The sequence below is a fragment of the Odocoileus virginianus genome, chromosome 1 (assembly GCF_023699985.2).
Source record: "Odocoileus virginianus isolate 20LAN1187 ecotype Illinois chromosome 1, Ovbor_1.2, whole genome shotgun sequence".
Taxonomy (NCBI): domain Eukaryota; kingdom Metazoa; phylum Chordata; class Mammalia; order Artiodactyla; family Cervidae; genus Odocoileus; species Odocoileus virginianus.
In genome coordinates, this window is record NC_069674.1 from 22,521,084 (window position 1) to 22,535,960 (window position 14,877).

The 14,877-nt window shown below is 43.5% G+C and overlaps 1 long non-coding RNA gene and 1 pseudogene across 1 annotated transcript; one reads left to right on the plus strand and one right to left on the minus strand.

Annotated features, from left to right (window-relative positions):
• Positions 1-480: 480 nt before the first annotated feature.
• LOC139035314 (uncharacterized) lies at positions 481-4,951 on the minus strand. The gene is made up of 2 exons (XR_011488028.1): positions 1,296-4,951; positions 481-687 (listed from the first exon to the last, which is right to left on the minus strand). It is a non-coding gene; the product is annotated as an uncharacterized lncRNA (long non-coding RNA).
• Positions 4,952-12,073: 7,122 nt separating this feature from the next.
• LOC110144847 (kidney mitochondrial carrier protein 1 pseudogene) lies at positions 12,074-12,941 on the plus strand (annotated as a pseudogene).
• The last annotated feature ends 1,936 nt before the right edge of the window (positions 12,942-14,877 follow it).

Consider the following 14,877-nt stretch of genomic DNA (forward strand, 5'->3'; position numbering starts at 1 on the left):
TGTGTCATTGTTTACTTGGGCTTCATCTAAAGGTTTTGATACAAGAGTTGAGGAATAATATATAAAGTTTCTGATATGAGTTCTACTAATACTTGAGCTTGAGATGAATTCTTAGTTGTTTGTTATGGGAGCCAATTTCTTTTTTTTTTTTTTTTCAATTTCTTTTTTTAAATGGGGTTGGCAAGCAAGACAAGGACAAGACAGAAATGAACCAATAAAATCAAGAGCAGGGATTAATTAAAGTCCTGGATTTTGTCACAGAATGGGGATAAAGGAAAGATGGTAATAGTGCTTCTTCTAAAAAAGACAAGTTGGATTATATATATACATAAAGTTTCTGGAGAAATAATTTAATTTTGAGACTGTCTCCGCAAATCGACTGAGCTTATCTTTCTCCCATGAAGAGTAAAGATTGCCCTTTTTCAGGCCAGAGGGGAATCTCATTTCCCCTCTCCTTATCATTTATTAGAAATCAAAATATTGTTTCAAATGGATGTGTTTAATATTTCAGACAATATAATGTATCCAGAACAAAAGGGCAACAATGGTAGGCAGGCAACAGGGAGTAGAAAGGAGACGAAAAAAGATCCCAAATCACATAGTCAAAGGTTTCTCTCCAATCTCTCCCACTTCATTCCATGAGGCTTGGCTCATTGGTCATCTTCTTATTCTTGAATTTCCTTAATCCTGAAAATGGAGAAAGTAACAGGAGGATTTCCTTCCCTTACTCTGCAGCATAGGTGTGGTCCAACAGCATTGATTTTTAACATTTACTTTATAACGTAAACTTCCAGTGATTCAAGTGATTTAGGTTGTATAGAAAGTAAGATGTTTCCCACTGAAAACCCCACCTCGTAAAATAGGTTGAAAATTCTGACAACAAAAACTTATGACCTTGATCATATCTATGAGCAGTATAGTCCACCTGAGTGGCTTATTTTCCCTCTGGGGCCTTGTCTGTGTCTCAGACTCCCCTTGACCATGGTCTGCCATCTTCCCTAGCCTCCTCTCACATCTAAACATTTGACTGCATGTGCCCTAGACCAACTTCCCTGTTAGTTCTTTCTGAGTATTAAAAATGCCTGATGGAGGGACTTCCCTGGTGGCCCAGTGGTTAACAACCTGCCTTTCAATGCAGGGGACGCAGGTTCGATCCCTGGTGGGGGAACTAAGATCCTACATGCTACAGAGCAACTAAACCCACAACCAGAGGGCCCCTGAGCCATAGCAAAAGACCTCGTACGACACAGTGAAGATTCCCCATGCTGCCACGAAGACCCAGTGCAGCTACGAACCTTTTCAGATGCCTGATGGAGCCACTCTCCAGTTTTGTGTTTCCCAGTTACTGTCGCCACTGAACTCCTGAAGAGCCTCAGACTCTGTGATCAGTAAAATGTCATTCCTCCATGTCAGCAATGTGGCAAGTTTAAAACTCAGCATGTCAAGTTTACCTGTAATGAGAGACACCTCCACGAACCCGCATGACAGGATCAGCATGAGGAATAGTGACAAAGCAGCCAATTCAATTACCAGACATCCTTACCGTGTGAAGTGCTATGAGAACGCTAAGTAATAATGTTATGGCTTCATCTGAAAGATGTGTGTGTCACCCAGGAGCGTCCCTAAGTCAGTAACATCATTTGCAATAAGTCATCGTTAATTAACGCTAAATGACTAGGCCCTGCCGGGGAAAGCAGGCAGTATTAAACTGACATCAGTATGTGAAGAGTTCATTACGGTTAATGTTATGAGAGCACAGACTGAAGGACTTAATAGTGGATTAGAAGGTGTTTGTGTCCAAACACCTCGATGTGGGCTCCACAGCTGCCACACACAAGCAAAGATGCTGACTGGTTGCTAAGGAAGAGGATGGGCGACATGGAGACCTAAGGAGAAGCTCTCGCAACACAGGACCATGGGGTAAAGTGCTGGGGAAAAAAACAGGAGGGGGAGAGAGCTCACCCACCCTATTCCTCATCCTTCCCATCTTTCACATCATTTCTACTAGAGTCTGGGAGAATGAGCCAGAAACAATGAGCAAAGAGACGCAGGTGTCACCTAGGGCGAGTGTCACCTAGGGCGAGTGTCACCTGGGGAACAAGATCAGCATGGGTGTCAGGTGAAGGGGGAAGATAGGATACTTGGAAAACTCTTCAGGTGATTCAGTTTTGCCACCCTACCTGCTCCCTCTCCCCCCAGCCACCCACCTATTGTCATACAGTGGCATTGCCAAGTTTAGTTATTGCTGGAAACTTTAAGGCAAATGATGCTAACAAAATGTGTGAGGCACATGATCACAAATCAACGGTGCCATATATAATATAATCATGAATCTATAGATACAGTATAAAATAAAATGAAAGATTGTAGTGGTGGTGGTGTTCAGTCACCAAGTCCTGTCCAACTCTTAGCGACCTTGTGGACTGCAGCACACCAGGCTCCTCTGTCCTCCACCATCTCCCAGGGTTTGCTTAAATTCACATCCACTGAGTCAGTGATGTTATCTAACCATCTCATCCTCTGTCACCCCCTTCTCCTTTTGTCTTCAACCTTTCCCAACATCAGAGTCTTTTCCAAATGAGTCGGCTCTTAGCATCAGGTGTCCAAAGTATTGGAGCTTCAGCTTCAGCAACAGTCCTTCCAATGAATGTTCAGGGTTGATTTCCTAAGATAGTACTTGACACAAACACCAATTCTCCACCCTGCAGTAGCTGGAGGACAGATGGCAAGAAAAGGATAATGGTTCCTGAGCCACACACAGGATGCTGCACCCTGTGGCTGCTGCCTCCGGGTCCTTCCTTTAAACCTCCAAAGTGATAGGGCCTAGTGGTAAATGCAATTTATTCCCAAAGCTCTTTATTCACCAAGGCTCTTTATTCACCCATAATAGATGCTTATTTAAAAAGAGGATCATTTATTTTGCTAACAAACCATAAGCATAAAGACGAAAATTGCAAAGCTTTTGTTTAAGATCTCTGGCTTTTTATACATTCTTTCACTCCCAGGCATTTGAAGGGCACTCTTCCAGCTTTCAAGATACACAAAGGAGAGAGACCAAAGGCTTGCCCTCAAGGCACTCACATGCTAGAAGGTCACAGAGTCAAAGGCACAAACAGGCAAACAGAGAATGCAGGAGAAGAGGGATCCACAGGTTGTGCAGAGCAGGTAGGGGTTGAAGAGGTGACAAAGGTGGCTTGGGGGCAGCCTCTCAGAGAAATACATGTAGGTTGAGGATCCCTGGGGAGTCAAGGTTAAGGTCATTGTAAGCAATGGGAACAACCTAAGAGGAAATACCAGGACCAAATCTTTCTATACCCTTGAGGCGGGAGCTCTTCCTACCAGCAGAAATAACTGGACCAGGTGGACACCAATCTAGGCAGTACAGGGAGCCCATGGGTTTCCTAGTCTAAGATAGCCAGACTGAAGGAAGTGTGTGCCCTGAACCTGGTAACTCCGCTGTCAAGGTTGCCATCTGGAGGCACGGATCCAGAGACGCAAGCAGAGAAGGGGTTCCTAAAGAGAAACAAGTGAGAATGAGTGCACGGAGGCAGGAGCCCCAGGGTACTGTGTGATCCCAAAGAAAGAGACACACGATGCTGTCTTTCTAGGACCCAGTTCCAGAACTTTGTGAAAGTCAGCCATTCTTATGGGTCTTGAATTCTGTGAAATGTTCTCAATTCCTTTGAATAAAGTCCCTTTAATTTAAGGCTGTGGGAGGGGGACTGTGGACAGGGCACAGGTAAAAAAGAGGCACTGAACTGTCCTGGGCAGAAGTGGGCTGCCCTGCCCCCTGGTCCACAGTGCCCACGACAGGGGTGATCACAGACGGACTCGTGGCACTCATCAGCACCGGAAGGAAGTCAGAGGACGATGGGCAAAAGGACTGGACTGGGGACCGAGGGGCTGAGTTCACCAGAAGGTCTTCACACTTCCTCATCAGCTTTTTCCAAAGATAAAAATCTCTGAAGCACTTGCAGTTTCTCTAGAGAAAGACGTGAGATAAATACAAGTTATCGTTCACAAAAGGGTCTTTCTTCTTTATTATAAAGCCATCGGAAAGGAATTGCTTTTCCAGGCCGCAAGGGAGCTGCAGCCATATCTCTCAACAGGTAACCTTGAAAATCAGACACAATAACTGTCCCTTTGCTGAGTTTTTCTTCCCTGACCCACCATCCCTCCAAAAGCACACTTCTCCATTAATACCTTCCTATAATGAGACTGATAACACCTCCTTGTCTGCAGACAAAGCCATGATGCTTGCCAGCAGCGGGGCTGGACCCTGCCCGGCTGTCAGCTCAGCACCCATCACTGCCTGCTGCTGGCTTCTGGGGGGAGCACCCGAGGCAGAGAAAGTGAGAGTTCTCATCCATCCTTTCACAAAGACCAGCCTCCTGAGCTAAAGTTTACCTATAGCAGCTTAAGGAATTCTGCTTTTAAAAGCAGAAAGAAAAGTCCCCTTCTGTGTTTTATCATTTCTTCGCAATTATTTCTATGGGGACAGGATGTTGGTGTCAATAAAACTGTACTTAAATATTTCAAATCTACATTGTCAACCTGCAGACCTAGAGATGAACACAGGTGGAGAAGAAGGAAACATCTTGTATGAGGCAGAAGAGGGTGTCTAAGAGGAAGGCACTGGATATGTGGGCTTCATAGACGCTGAGGCCAAAGTCTGAGGAAGGGAAGGATGGAGACCTGAAGAGCCCAGCAAGCATGTTCTTGGAACTCAAGGATGCTGAGGGAAAATTCCACCCTGGGGGCTGCAACAGCAAGAAGCTATCCCCTCAGGACATGTTCTCTGACAGTGGACCTCCTCTCCAGTTGAACTTCCAAATAATTCTGTGGCATCTGTTGGGCAGCCATGAAATTAAAAGACATTTGCTCCTTGGAAGAAAAGCTATGACAAACTTAGACAGCATATTAAAAATCAGAGATATCACTTTGCTGACAAAGGTCCATCGAGCCAAATCTATGATTTTTCCAGTCATCATATACAGATGTTAGAGTTGGACCATAAAGAAGGCCGAGTGCCCAAGAATTGATGCTTTTGAACTGTGGTGCTGGAAATGACTCTTGAGAGTCGTTTGGACTGCAAAGAGATACAAGCAGTCCATCCTAAAGGAAATCAGTCCTGAATATTCATTGGAAGGACTGATGCTGAAGCTCCAATACTTTGGCCACCTGATGGGAAGAGTTGACTCATTAGAAAAGACACTGATGCTGGGGAAGGTTGAAGGCAGGAGGAGTAGGGGACGACAGAGGATGAGATGGTTGGATGGCATCACTGACTCAATGGATATGAGTTTGAGCAAGCTCTGGGAGATGGTAAAGGACAGGGAAGGCTGGCATGCTGCAGTCCATGGGGTCACAAAGAGTCAGACACGACTGAGCGACTAAACAACAGATCTGTTGGGAAATACAGGGTTTTGAGGAGTCCTGTTTGTGGAGACCTGCTGAGAGGCCCTCCCTGTGAAACAGCTTCAGGAAATAGCTGGACCACCTGAATGGTCTCCAGACCTCTGAGCCTCATCACACCTGCAGTGAGACTCTGAGATGTAACAGCCTCCCCTGTCTGATCTTTCATCCCAGGGATATTCCAGAAGACTGAGATAATCTTGAGGATATTCCTCTGGTCCACACCAGTCACACGGGGCACCAACCATATGGGCTTGGTGTTCATGGGCACATACTCAGATTTATTGCCATTTGGAATTGAAAAGGCCACCAGTTTCTCCAAACGCAACCCTCTACATATCCTATATATAACAGAATAGGTTGAAACGTTTGCTGTCACCTATTGCTCTCCACAATGTTTGCATTTTATACAGTTAAGCTGTCACTGTGAGAACCTAACTTCTGTCTAGCTGGCCCCATGGGAGACATGAACTTGAACTTTCCCACCACACTGGAGGAAGTTTGGCCTAAACAAGTTCTCCTTGGGTCACATCATCTCTTACAATTTGTTTTGAGGTGAGTCTGGGTTCTGTGCTTCAAAAACAGCATTATTTAGGAGACCATCTACATATCTGTTACCTATTGTTGCCAAATTACCCCCCAACTTAGCGGCTTAAAACAGTATCTCACAGTTTGTGTGGGTCAAGTAGCCAGGCATGGCTTCGCTGGGTGTTTCTGCCTCAAGGTGTCCACAGGCTACAGTCAGGGTATCACCAGGGTTGCAGCATCTCAGGGCTCAGCCAGGGAGTATGCCCTGCTTCCCAAGTTGACTCCTGTGGTTGTTATCTAGACTCTTTCCTTGAGACTGTTGGACCGAGTTCCTGGTTGGCTCTTGGCCAGAAACCTCCCGTAGTTTCTTGCCCCAGGGGCCCCACCAGACAGCCGCTCACAATAGGGCATTGTTTCCATCAGAGTGAGCAAATGACAGCCTCAAAGAGAATCCAGGAGATGGAAACCATAGCCTTTGGTGAGTTAACTCACAAGTGACATCCCACTAGCTGTGTTGCAATCTGTTCACTAGAAGCAAATTGGTGTCCAGTGGCTAAGACTCCACACTCCCAATGCAGGGGCCCAGGTTCAATCCCTGGTCAAGAAACTAGATCCCACATGCCGCAACTAAAAGTTCATATGCCACAACTTAGAAAAAAATGATCTTGCATGCTGCAACTAAAACTTGATGCGGCCAAATAAATAAATAAAACTTTTTTTAAAGTGAATAGAAGTAAGCTGCTAAGTGCTCCCATGCTCAAGGGGAGGGGATTCACAAGGACATGAATCCAGGAGACAGAGGTCATTTGGGGGCCACAGTGAAGGGGGCTTACCACAGACCACATTACCTAATACCATCTTTATTTACATATCTCTGCTATGGGAATTGTCCAGTGAGAAGAAAACAAAAACTCTTTCGTCAGATTTTGTCTATCCTTGCAGTAGTCAACCACCGCCATTAAGCTTGTGCTCAAGGGGTAGATAGCCCTGGTGACCATGTCTGTATATTTGACCTCCCTTCACACCACATCTGCTGGGAAATCTGACCAAAGCTGAGCCAATCAGATTCCTCTCCAGGGGATGAATCGACAAGGAAAGCAGTCCCCAACCTTTTTGGCACCAGGAACCTGTTCCATGGGAGAAAATACTTCCATGGACAGTGAAGGGGGGTGGTTTCAGGATGATTCAGCTGCATCACATTTATTGTGAACTTTATTTCTAACACTGTTACATCAGCTCCACCTCAGATCACCAGGTATTAGGTTCCAGAGGCTGGGGACCCTTAATTTAGGATACAAAACGAAGTTAAACTGAATGGTCAAGCAGAAGCAAGGCCAGAGCCGGAGGATGAACCAAACAAAGCCACCCTCAGACTGCAATTACCAGAGGGTGGGAACCAGGCATGAGCAGAAGGAGCCAGCCTGCAGGAGAGAGGCCAGAGAGACTTGTGTGCAGATGGGCAAGGACAAGAGGTCATGAGGCCCAAGGCAGAGACAGAACCAGGGAGCCTGGCCTCCTTTTACCCGTACCTGTTTATTCAATCTCTGCAGGGTGCCCTCCCACCCTCCACTGGGTCAGCCTGAGTGGACTTTGTTTCTGAGCCATCAAAGTCTGCCTCAGCCAAGTCCTTCCCAGTCTGTTGCTTCTTCTGGAAAATGATTAATCTAATCAGTTCAATCTCACCCCAGAAACTGACCTTTGAGATAGGAAACTGTGTGCAGAGCAAAGCACACTTTTGTTTAAAGCACAGATGCTATTCAATGCATTTCCATAGGCCTGTATTGAGATGGGGTTAGAGCTGGCTTCCCTGGTGGCACAGACTATAAAAGAATCTGCCTGCAATGCAAGGGACCTGGGTTCAATCCCTAGGTCAGGAAGATCCCTTAGAGAAGGGAATGGCTACCCACTCCAATAGTCTTGCCTGGATAATTTCATGGACAGAGGAGCCTGGCAGGCTACAGTCCATGGGGTCACAAAGGGTCAGATATGACTGAGTGACTAACACTTTCACTTTCAAAGTTGTCTAAGTGAACTAAGAGGGAAACGAAATTATGGAAATGGGAATTTGAGTTCTCCAGCAAACATCACAGAGGCTGCTACATTAGAATAAGAGGGACTTTCCTGGTGGTCCAGTGGCTAAGACTCTGAGCTCCCAATGCAGGGGTCAAGGTTCAATCCCTGGTAGGGGAACTAGATCCCACATGCTATAACAAAAACTACCACATGCTGACAAGTAAGGATCTCACATGCAAAATAGCTAAAATTTTATATATTTCCTTCTATCTTTTTCATACATATATGAAGTAATACACACACACACACACACACACACACACACACACACACACACACTGGCACAGCTTAATTTAATTAATTAATTAAATTTAAAAAACTAGAACTAGAGAGCCGATGCCCTTAGCCCTCCACACCCAGAGTACCATGCCATGTAAAAATGTGCCACACACTCACACAAATATGCATTCGTGAACTCTCATACATAAGTGGCCACACCACACTTTACAAACTAGGAAATGATTCCCAAGTATATAGCAACTTCTCTTCACTTCTTGCAATGTATCACAAGACATGTGTACCCCTTGAGTCAGCTCCCATATGAATTCACTTTCCAGAGCACATTTTCGAAGCATTCAACAGTCTGTCAATAAAGAAACCAACTCATAGAGTAGTTTACAGGACTCCCCCAGGCAATGCACGTAAATATTGCAAACAGCGAGTTTATACTGCCAACTCACTGCGGAAACCCAGAAGAATAAGATTTTACACATTCTCTTCCCAAAGGAAATCAGACTAACACAGAGAGTTAGAAGCTGGTATGGTACTGCACTCCCTCCACCAGTGTAGCCTGAAAAAGTTTCTTTTATATCTTTCATACAAATCATGATTTTTTTAATTACAAAACTAATATGTGCTCACCATGAGGAATTTCTAAATTCTAAAAAGTACAGAAGAGAAAATAAGGGTGCTTATAAATGCAACCACCAAGAGACAACTAAGGCTTGTTTTTTATGTATTTCCTTCTAGTCTTTTTTCATACATATACAGAAGAATATATATATATATATAGATAGATAGATAGATATACACACACACACACACACACACATTTGAATAATGTTTTTTCCACCTAGTATTATATAACATGAGCGGTATGGGGAGAAACGTTAGCTTTCCAGGTGGCACTAGTTGTAAAGAACATGCCTGCCAGTGCAAGAGGTATAAGAGATGCCAGTTCCATCCCTAGGTCGAGATCAGCTGGAGAAACAAATGGCAATCCACTCCAGTATTCTTGCTTGGAAAATCCCATGGACAAAGGAGCCTGGCAGGCTACAGTTCATAGGGTCGCAAAGAGTGGAACACAGCTGAAGTGACTTGGAATTCATGCATGCATGCATATATTCTAAACAGGTGAACTTCATGGTATGTAAACTACAGGTCAATGAAGCTGTTTTTTAAAAAATCATAATGAGTTACCACTGTATACATTTTAGAATGGCTAGTACTAAAAGCAAAAAAATAAATGGTTTTTTTAAACCCTGAAAATTCCAAATACTAGTAAGGATGTGGAACGAGAATCTTGGTGGGAATACAAAATGGTGCAGCCACTTTGGCAAAGGGTTTCACAGTTTCTTACAGTTAAACGTGTACTTCCTGTAGTACCTGACAATCTTACTCCTAGGTATTTACCCAGAAGAAATAACAGCATACGGCCACACAAAAACCTGCACACAAATGTTCATAACAGCTTCATTCATATTAACCCCAAACCGGCAAGAACAGGAAAGTTCATCAACAGGACAACAGATAAACAAATTGGAATGCTTATTCAGTAGAATACTTTGTAGCAATGTAAAAGAATTACCAATAGCAGCAACAGCAGACTTGAATCTCAAAACCATTATGCTGCCTGAGAGAAGCTCTACAGATAAGACTGTATTGTTGTTTACATGAAATCCTAGAAAAAGGAAATCGAATCTATCACAATAGAAAAAAGATCAATGACCACCTGGACCTGAGGGGAGGGGAAAGCAATGGAAGGAGAAGAAGCATGCGGACACTGGGGAAGTTGTGGAAATATTTCACATCATGATTGTGGTTGTGGTTACACAATGGTACACGTTTTTCTAAACTCATCATATCGTATACTTAAAACTGCTAAATTTTACCTTTCCAATGAGTTTTATTGTTTTGCAAAAAGAGAAAGCTCATCAAACCATACACTGAAAGTAGGTGCACTTTTTTCTATGTAAATTGTGACTCAATTAAGTTGAGCTTTTAAAATGGAAAAATATATATATATATATTGTACTGTGCTCATTTTTGTGGGTCATTAAATACTTTTCAAAAGTACCTTAGTTTGAGTATTATGTAGCTGTACTATTCAGGGTTATAGATGTGCCACAACTCAATTAGCCAGTCTATGGTAGCTGGATATTTAAGTTTTGTTTTGTTTTGCTTTTTGCTACTGAAAACAACATGCAACAAACATCTGTGTGCATGAAACTCTGTGTTTTAGATCCCTAGAGAAGCCACTGTTGGGTCAAAGAGCAGGGGTATTTTCAATACATTTGCAAGAACACCTTCTTAAATCTGACTTCTTTAACTGTGGGGGTAGGAAGTCACAGTGATTGAAGGAGGGTGGTCACTTTTTCCACAGCTCCTCTGTTAGTGGAGAGACGTTTCAGTGGATTCCCACTGAAAGGAGCAGAGGACTAAAGAAGTCGTGGGTCCTTGTCCTAGTCCAATCACCTGATGTGTAACCTTGAGTCATTTTACCTCTTTAGATACTGTTTAATCTCCAAAATGAGAGTAGTGACTTATGGTAGGTAAATATTTTCTGCACAGAGCAAAATAGGCACTAACCATAAAATAAGCAATAGATAATTGAAAATAAAAACCTGTGTTCATTAAAAGACATTATTAAGAGAGAAGACAAACCACAGACTGAAAGAAGGTAATCACAAAACATGTTTTCAACTAAGGACTTGTATCCAGAATTCCTAAAAACAAGAAGAAAACAAACAATAAAGTAGACAAAAGATATGAACATTCACTTCATACACACACACACAGATAAATATTCAAATTGCCTTCATGCAGACAAAAATGTGCTCAATACTGTTAGCCATATAGGAAAGCAAACTAACACTACACAAGATACCATTATATATCTAACAAAATGGATAAAATAAATAAGACTGACAACGTTTGTGAGAAGGTGGATCAACAAGCACTCTTCTCCATTGCTAGAGGGAGTGTAAAATGGAACAGTCACTTTGGGAAATCAGAAGTACCTGTTAAAATGCAACATGTATACCCCTGGACTCAGCAATCCTACTCCTAAGGGCACATATACTCTAGAAAAAAAAATCAGTAAATATATCATTAAAAAGCATGTATAAGAAATTCCATAGCAGCCTTTTTCCTAATAGCCAAAAACTTAGAAACTCATATGTCCACCAACAGGATAACCAAGCAATTGTGGAATATCTATATAGTAGACTACCACAAAGCAAGAAAAAAACAAACTTGTGCCTAATGCATGGGTAAAGCTCTCAGACACAAAGTCAATGAAAAGAAGTGAGACTCCAAGGGACACGTACTGATAGAAAAGACTTGTATAAAGTTCAACAGGCAGAACTAATCTCTGGTGGTAAAGTCAGAGCAGTGGTTACTTCTGGTATGGATGGTGATGATATGGACTAAGCAGGGGCATGATGGAAGGAGCTTCTGAGGCCAGGTCATGCTCTGCATCCTGCTCCTGGTGGTTGTTACAAAGGTGGAAACACGAAAAACTTCACTGAGCTGTCTACCTAAGGTATGTGCACTTCCCTATAAATATGTTATAAGCTCCATGTGCTTCCCAGGTGCTTCAGTGGTAAAGAATTCACCTGCCAATGCAGGATATGCAAGAAATGTGGGTTCAGCCTCTTTTTCAGCTCCCTCAAAGCTGCTGGTTCTGTCTGCTGCTGACCCAGAGCTAGAGAAGACACAGGGCTGCCACCACCCCAGAAAACCCTGTTGGAGGCTATGCTTCTGTGAACGAAAAGAAGAGACAGCTTTGAGCATGTCAGCCCTGAATTGGAAGCCCTTCGTGTATGCAAGCCTGGCCTCCATCACGGCGGAGTGAGGTACCTTTCCAACTGATTTAACCAAGACACGGCTCCAGATTCAAGGCCAGAAGAACGATGCAGACTTTAAAGAAATCAGGCATGGAGGAATGTTGCATGCATTAGTGAGGATAGGCAGAGAGGAAGGCCTGAAAGTGCTGTGTTCGGGGATTGCCCCGGCAGTGGTATGCCAGGCTTCCTGTGGCACCATCAAGATAGGCACCTACCAGAGCTTGAAGTGGTTATTTGTCGAGCGTCCAGATGATTAAACCCTTCTGATAAATGTGGTCTGTGGGATTCTCTGGAGTTATATCCTCAAGCATTGCCAATCCAACAGATGTTTTAAAGATATGGATGCAAGCTTGAAGCAGCACCCTGCGAGGAGGAATGATAGGCAACTTCGTTAACATTTAGCAGCGAGAGGGAACGAGAGGACTGTGGAAGGGCGTGTCCCTTACCGCTCAGAGGGCTGCTATTGTGGGCGTCGTGGAGCTGCCGGTCTACGACCTCACCAGGAAGCATCTGATTCTCTCAGGCCTGATGGGAGACACTGTGTGCACCCATTTCCTCTCACGCTTCACCTGTGGGCTGGCGGGAGCCCTGGCCTCAAACCCTGTCAATGTGGTGAGAACATACATGATGAATCAGAGAGTCCTCCGAGATGATAAATGCCCTGGCTATAAAGGTACCCTGGATTGCTTGTTACAGACATGGAAGAATGAAGGGTTTTTGCTCTATGTAAAGCATTTTGGCCAAACTGGTTGGGAGTTGGTCCTTGGAATATTATTTTCTTTGTGACATATGAGCAGCTGAAGAAACTGGGTTTGTGACAAGTCAAGACTGCATGAGACATCCACTGAAAATGCTCACTTCTGAAATAGTGAAGTTTCCTGTCTTTCCCACTGCTTCTCACTGCTTGGCCCACCACAGATTGAGGTGTGAGCAACAGATGAGGACAGGGTTAGCTCAGATCAGTCTGTCCTGGCATCGGACACTCTGCACCAAATGTTTAACTATAACATCCAGACACTAGTCCTTACCATTCAAGTGCCCTTCAACATCAAAGATAACAGGAAATGCATGTTTCTTGCTAAAGAAAAAGTTGCATGAAGATCAGGAACTGTGGACCATTTTCTTCAGGAGAAGAGTAACTCCTGGTCCGTCTCAGTTCATAGCCAAGACTCCCAGACTGTTTTAAAGAAGCTCTTTGGAACCATGGGATAGAACCTCTGAGACGATGTTACTGTTCCTGAGCTTTTGGGGGAGCTTTGCCTTCATGTCCGCTGAAGAAATTCACACATGGAGACCTGGTGTATCCCAAGTATAAACAGGGAAGGATAGAGATCCTTGGAACATTGCACTGCTTTGTAATTTCCTATTTTGGCAGGATTCTTTCACTTTATAATAACTGACTTTTAAGCCTTTGACCTATCGACCTTTGTGAGGACTTGTTACAAAGTATTACTATCTAAACTCATGATGGTGTGAGAGGTTGGCTTGGTAGGTAGCAAAGTCTGTGTTGTGGGGGGTGTGTTTAAGCAACTTGGGTTCTCTCCTAGGTAATGGTAGTACTGGCTTAGCCAAGAAGTTTGTTCGGGTTGTAAGAGCTTAGGAAAAATCTTAACAAACTCTTTGGCTAAGTCAATAATTTTCTCTGTGATATTAACAAAGTTTCTATCTCCCAATCTGTAAAATGGGGATAATGACATCTATTGATACTGCATGTCAGGTGAAGAAAACAGTAGCTCCTACTGCTAGACTTGTAGGATAAATGTCTTTACATAATGTGTCATACAGCCGTAATTCCAGAATAAATAGATCCTGTGTATGAAGAGTCATTTTATCATGCACTTCTCCCAAGCGAGGTCCTGTGATAAAACTCTTGTGAAATAAAGAGGCTAACATTCTATTGTTTCCTTTAGTGAAATGTGGCAAGTGAATCGAAGAGTTGATTTTTCCAGATTTCCCAGGTTTTACTTCGGTTCTGGTCACGTTTATTAAAATATTTCCTGTCTTGGACTTCCTTATCAGTTTGGATGGAAAACACTTGCTTGAAATTTGAAAAGCAATATTTTTGTATACCTAGAGTCTTATAAGAGGTATAAAATAGCTTCTTTCTTTTCTTTCCAAGACAGGATATCATTCTCCTTTCTTGTCTTCATCTTACTCTTTGCAAAATAGAAAGTGACTCTGAGAGAGTCCCAGGACATTTATACTTCTAGAAGACATTCTTAGGAAAGGAAATATATTTAATATTCACTTGGGTAACTTTGGTTCTACCCTTAGAGTGTGCTCAGTCGCTCAGTTGTGTCCAACTCTTAGCCACCCCATGGACTGGAGCCCTCCAGGCTCCTCTGTCCATGGGATTCTCCAGGCAAGAATACTGGAGTGGGTTGCCATTTCCTTCTCCAGGGGGTCTCCCTGACCCAGGGATTGAACCCATGTCTCTTGTGTCTCCTGCGTTGGCAGGCAGATTCTTGATCACTGAGCCACTTGGGAAGCCCTGTGAGAGTAACATTAAATACCTACTCACTGGGGCTCCAGGACAGTCACCTTTGCAGTATATGCATGTTCCCCATCTGTTCAGCTCCTAGACTGCTTCCTCCTTTGAAGCAAAATAGAAGGCACACAGATTTTTCTTGGGGATTGGGCAATTTTCCTCCCGGTCTCCCTTACCTTGCCTTCTTTATTAATGCTGACTTTGAAAATAAGATTTTGTGAAGCAGGATTTCCATTCCAAAAGTAAGAGCTAAGGCAGGAATAGAGGAGGTCAGATGGGCAGGTAGGTGTTGATTGCTTCAAGTCT